The sequence below is a fragment of the Sorghum bicolor genome, chromosome 5, assembly GCF_000003195.3.
Source record: "Sorghum bicolor cultivar BTx623 chromosome 5, Sorghum_bicolor_NCBIv3, whole genome shotgun sequence".
Taxonomy (NCBI): Eukaryota; Viridiplantae; Streptophyta; class Magnoliopsida; order Poales; family Poaceae; genus Sorghum; species Sorghum bicolor.
In genome coordinates, this window is record NC_012874.2 from 9216699 (window position 1) to 9222698 (window position 6000).

General features: G+C 56.5%; 1 pseudogene; it reads left to right on the forward strand.

The window, feature by feature from the left end:
* On the forward strand, positions 3757-5793 carry LOC110435862 (annotated as a pseudogene).

Consider the following 6000-nt stretch of genomic DNA (forward strand, 5'->3'; position numbering starts at 1 on the left):
CGGCGCCCGTTTTGAGCCTCTTTGCCATGGATGGCTGGGCCTGCTCGAGGGTCCGCTTTAGCCTGAGAAAAGATCGGTATATGAGCAAACGCAGAGGAACAGGAAGACAAAAGCCACAGCATCGAGAAGGCTTACCCCACGGGGAGAACAGCTCGCCTCCCTCCGCCCCGACCGGTGGGCCTCGAGCCACCCCGCGTCAGGGCTCCAGGCCCCTCAAGGGCAGGTGCTGGCCTAGGTGCGTCAGTTCCAGCCTGACGGGCGCCGGGACTGGCGCTCCTGCGGCCGACCTCTCCTTTCTCGGAGGCTGCTGCGCGACCGCGGGTCAGTGGCCCCATCGCTTGGGGCCTGGCATGACCGCTCTCCCTGAGCGCCGGGGGAGGGCGCGGCACGACTTGGCTGACCTTGGGCGCGGGAGGGGTATCGGCGCGAGGACGGTAGGATCCGCCTGGGCCCCCCGTCGGAGCTTCCGCCCGAGGAGCGTCGACGTCGCCTTGAGATGGACCCCCGAGGATCCGGTCAAGACGAGACGCCATCCCCTCGGAGTCCTCACTGTCCTCGTCATCGTCGTCATCTTTCTCGCTGGGGGACTCTTCCTCAGGCTCTCCCCTCTGCCTGGACTTGGACCGGCGCGCCTCTAAGGCTTGCCGGTCGAGGTTTTTCTTCTTCTCCCCCTTCTTCTTAGAGTCCTTGACGGACTTCGACTTCTCGGCGGACCGGCGCCGCGCGTCGCGGTCGACTTCGTCCTCCCTCACCGGGGGCCTCGAGGATCGAACGTCGATCCGCCCCTACCACCGTAAAAAGTAGACTTAGAAAAAGGGGGTGGAAAAGGAACCCAGTGTCAAGGCTACCCGCGAGGAAGAAAACATACCAGATCGACCGAGCCTTCATCAGGCCTCATGGGGAAGCCGTTGACGTGCTGCGACTTGAAGTCGCCGGCGATGGCCGCCCTGACCCGGGCGGCGACTTCATCGTCCGCCAGAGCCACGTTGGACATCCGGCAAGCTTCGAGATCCCGGGACGAGACGCCCGGCCCCATTTCGTCCATCCTCAACGGCCGAGACATCAGGGGAAGGACCCTCCGACGATGGACGGCCGAAAGGACGAGAGCGGCGGACAGGCCCTCCAGGCGCAGCTTCTTCATGGCGTCGAGGAGGGGGTCGAGCCGCGACTGGTGCTCCTGGACGACGCCATACGTCCAGTTGTCTGGGCGCTCTGAGATCAGACGGCCCGTGTAGGCGGGGAAGAGACCGTCGTCGTTTCTCAGATAGAACCACTAGGAGTCCCACCCAGCATGGTTCGACGACAGCCCCACCGGGATGTACTCGCGCGGCCTTTCCGTCTTCTTCGTCTTCAACACCAGGTTGAGGCATCCGGCCCGCACGGGTTTCCTCACGCCGGTGGTTCCAGTGGGGGCGTTGAAAAGTTCGCCCCTGTAGAGGTGGAGCCATAGATCCCAATGGGGCATCATCCCCAGATAGCCCTCACACACCGCGACGAAGACCGCCGCGACGGTGATGGCGTTCGGAGAAAAATGCTGGAGCTCCACTCCATAGTGGAAGCAGAGGGCCCGCATAAAGCGACTCGGGGGAGCACCCAAGCCACGGCGGTGGAACTTGGCGAATGACACCACATAGCTCTCGGGTGGCTGGGGCTCCCTGTGACTCGCCGGCGGCGCGATCCACTCCGGCGAAGACTGCGAAGTGCGGCGGCGCAAGAGCCCTTCATTCTCGAGCTCTAGCAGACGGCGGTCCGTCATCAACGACGGACGCCAGTCGTCGGCGGCAACAAGCTTCACAGGCATCTTGGTTGGAAGGATGGTGGATTCACTACCGCTCGAGGGGGTGCACGCGCGCGTGGAGGAAGCAAGAGAGCAAAGGCAGCGAGAAGACGAAGGCGAGAGGACGGAAGGGGAAAGAAAGAATGGAGCAACGCCACGGCGTATTTATAGATAGCGGCCAACCAACGGATAGATCCGATAAATGAGGTAACTCCCCCCATAAATGCGCCGTCTAACGGTCCTTTCTCTCCTCACAGGCCGGACGCTCCGAATTCCCCGCCGATACAGTGTCGCAACGTCACTTACCTCAAAAGGTGCGCCCAACGGGCAGAAAGACGAACCGGCACGGCAGCTTCCTTACTTCGTAAGCCAAGATATGCGCCCACGATAGTCTCGAGAGGTCGATGGCTGGCCCGTCGAAAGGGTTCGACAGCCGATCTCGAGCACCAAGAGTCAGGGATCCCCAGCGAGTGGTCGAAAATCGAGGCCCGCCTCGAGGACTCGCTGGCGATGTCCAAGGTAGGGTCGAGACAGTCGAGAGGAATCCCCCCGAAGGGAGGCATCGAGCCGCTGGACTCTATCGAATGAGACCAGTATCCCCGACCACGTCGACCCTGCTTTATGAGGACGCCTCCGGGCTACAGCTGACCCCCTCGAAAGGGGCACAGGTTCTCACTTGGACTACCCGCTAGGAACTCAATCTGGGGTGGAAGACGCTCGCTCTATCGAGAGTACGTCGAAACCTCCACGCAAGGCAAAGCCGAACAAAACCTTCCACCACGGGTGTTGACAGCGTTTCTGCAAATTTGGCAAAATAACCCTCGAAGGAGTTAAATACTCCCTCGAGGGCTCGGGGGCTACCCCCCGCGGGGTCGCTCGCGCGCCCCCGTGGAAGCTCGACCGTAAAAACGAAAGTCTCCACTCGAGCGCCAGCGCTCGAATGAAGACTCGGAGGCTACTGTCGAGGGTATCAACAAGGGGTACCCTCACCAATGCGTATAACGAGACCATCCGTACACACGCGCGGCCATCGACGGCCGCAGCCTCGAAGACGGAAATAGCGTCGAGCGAATCGGTCAGGGCTCGAGCGACAACTGCCGTCGAATACGGAAGCGGGCTCGAGCGAACCGAGAGGCGTCGAGCGCAAGGACACTGTCCGCCGCCTGACGCGCGCACGAGAGCCAGGGCATTTAATGCACCTGACGCTTCCCCACCTAACACACGGGTCACGGGAGGCGTGATAGGGAACAGGCTTCTGTCCCATCGTTCTTTTTGCAGCCTTCCCACCGAACGACCCAGGGCGTGTCAGGACGCGGGAAACAAGGATGGAACGTCTAATCGGGACCCCCTCGAGACACCCAAGGTCAGCGCTCCAGATATCGACACCTCGTACGGCGTCCGACCCTCGACTTCACCAGGCTCCTTCCTGGAGACGAGTCGGGCGTCGACTGACCACGCCGTAACCGCTCCGCCGGATTTGCCGCCGAGCCATATAAGCGTGCATCCGCCGAACCAATCCAAGACGGCGCGCAGAGCAGAATGCAGGGGCACGCGTGATCATCACCTGGCTATTAAGACGGGACGGCTCGAGGTCATGCCGGTACGGAAACCTCGAGTAGGTCAGCGCTCCATGCTGCTATCGACTCCAATTCCTACACCTATACATGTACCCTAGGTCCTTCCTTTGAACTATAAAAGGAGGGACTCAGGAATAGAACGGAGAGGACGACACAAGACCACGCTCATACGTAGTAGAGCTCCACACTTCATACCACGCTTGTATTCGCCCCTGTACAAGCACTTAGGTGCAAGATAATACAAACTCTCTCCCCCCGCTGGACGTAGGGCCTTCTCTTACCCGAACCAGGATAAATCTCTGTGTCTTCTTGCATCACCATCCGGGAAAGGGAGCACGCATACAAATTTACTCGTTGGTGTGACCCCCGGGGGAAAAACACCGACACCACCCAACCCCGCCGTCCTCCCTGTCTCCGCCAAAGCAATGTTTTCAGTCCTTTATGCTGCTCCTAGTCTCATGTTTGGTCTTGGATATTTGCTGTGGCATGCCGATGTTGAGCTTGGTGCCACAACCGCACATACCATGGTGCATTTTCTTGTCATCTTTATCTTGGCATCTGAGAACCAGAACAGGAAATTAGCTACGGTGGGTAGCCTTCTCGGGTTGCTGTTGTTGGCTCATGTTTCTGGTGGTTTACATCTGGTCTTGGATAATAGCTTGGCCATGATGAGACGCGGCAGTGAAATCCAAATGGTTAGCAGTTACGATTACGAACCTTCTCATGGTAGGAGTAGGATGCTAGTTTCAATTGGCCACGAGACACAAGGTAATGCTAGCAAGGATATGAATGATGGCATAATCAACTCTGATCTCAGAATGACACCGGGGAGTGCTGATGGATCTGATTCTGGACACAATAACAATGTGCTGGCACATTGGATGTCAGATCATAACAGAGAATGGCCAAGCAAATATTATGTCACAGAGAAGCAAAGCAGAGCAGGCAAGCCTCATCTGTCAGCAGCACAAAAGGCAACCAAGACTGGCGTGGCTTCGTGGATTATTGTCATAGCTGCGCCTATCTTTGTTGTGGTTGTGGTCTGCTGTATTGCTGCTCTACTTTGGTACAAATGTGGAAACACAGCGCAACAAAATGTGCTGGTAGCTAAGCTTGAACTTTGGAGATCTACTTTACCTAGGCTGTTCGAATACAACGAGCTGGCGGCTGCAACCAACAGTTTCTCCGACGAGAACAAGCTTGGGCAAGGAGGGTTTGGCCCTGTGTACAGGGGCTTCTTGACGGACCCGGACCGCCATGTGGCTGTCAAGATGCTGTCTGCAGACTCTTCTTGGCAAGGGCAGAAGGAGTTTGAGGCAGAAGTCAAAGTCCTGACCCAGCTGAGGCACAGGAACATCGTGGAGCTCGTCGGCTGGTGTGACAGTAATGAAGGCCTCCTGCTCGTGTACGAACTGATGGCTCAAGGCAGCCTATTGACAAGCATCTTCACAATCCTGTTAGAGTTTTATCATGGCAACAGAGGTACCCACCCAAATTGGCATAACCAGTCTTCTATCTAACATCTCGTCCAGTAGTTCCATTCCATTAAATAACAATACTAGCAATCTAAGATAACTTCTTTCATCCGTTTCTAGTTTATCTAGGGTACCCAAATTAGCCTAATTAAGCAGTCTATATATCTAACATCTCGATCAGTAGTTTCATCAGTTACTACAATTCTATTTGTTTATTACATCTGTCCTCCTCTGACAAGTTCTTTCTTACCTTTCTAGGTACAAGATTATATTTGATTTGGGCTCTGCTCTGCTCTACCTCCACCGGTGCTGCGACAAATGCATCGTCCACGGCGACATCAAGCCTGAAAATGTGATGCTTGACGCCTCATACAACGCTAAGCTCGGTGCCTTCGGGAGAGCAAGGCTCATCGAGCACGGAGCGGAGCCCCGAGCCACGGAAATCGTTGCTGGGACCCGTGGGTACATCGACCCAGAGTTCGTCAACAACCACCTTCGTTGCCCTGAGGCAGACATCTACAGCTTCGGCGTTGCCCTGCTCGAGATTGCTTCTGGCAAGCGGCCGGCGTCGAGATCGAGACAGCCAGATGAGGCCTCTGCGCTGCTAGTCTGCAGGCTCCGTGACCTGTACGATCAGCGCATGGTTCTCGATGCAGCAGATGCCAAGATGAACGGCGAGTTCGACCAGCAGCAGATGGAGCGTGTGCTTGTTACGGGTCTCTGGTGTGCGCATCAGGACCCGAGCCGGTGACCGTCTATTGAACAAGCTATGGACGTTCTGCGTTCTGCAGATGCAATGTTGCCGGTGCTTCCAGCGACGCGCGATCGGCAGCGCGTTAGCATCTTGGAGGAACAGGCTTATGGCGATCTCACAGGTGATGGTGCTGCCGTGGATGCCGTCGTCCCTGCAAGTACCTGCTATCTTACTTCCAAGGATTCAGCGTATCTGCTTGCTGAGCAATGAGGGTTCTGTTGATCACAAGTTACTATTACTATACAGTAGTACCGTTTTAGATCCCAGTAAGTTTACCTTTTTCAAACCGCTAATCCTGTGGGTGTTATGTATGTATATGTATCCAGCTCCACCAGGCCCCATGGCATGCACGATCTGTGTTGTAGCAGAATCTTTTTATGCAAAAGAATGTTTCTGTCGTTAATGTTCTGTCTGTGC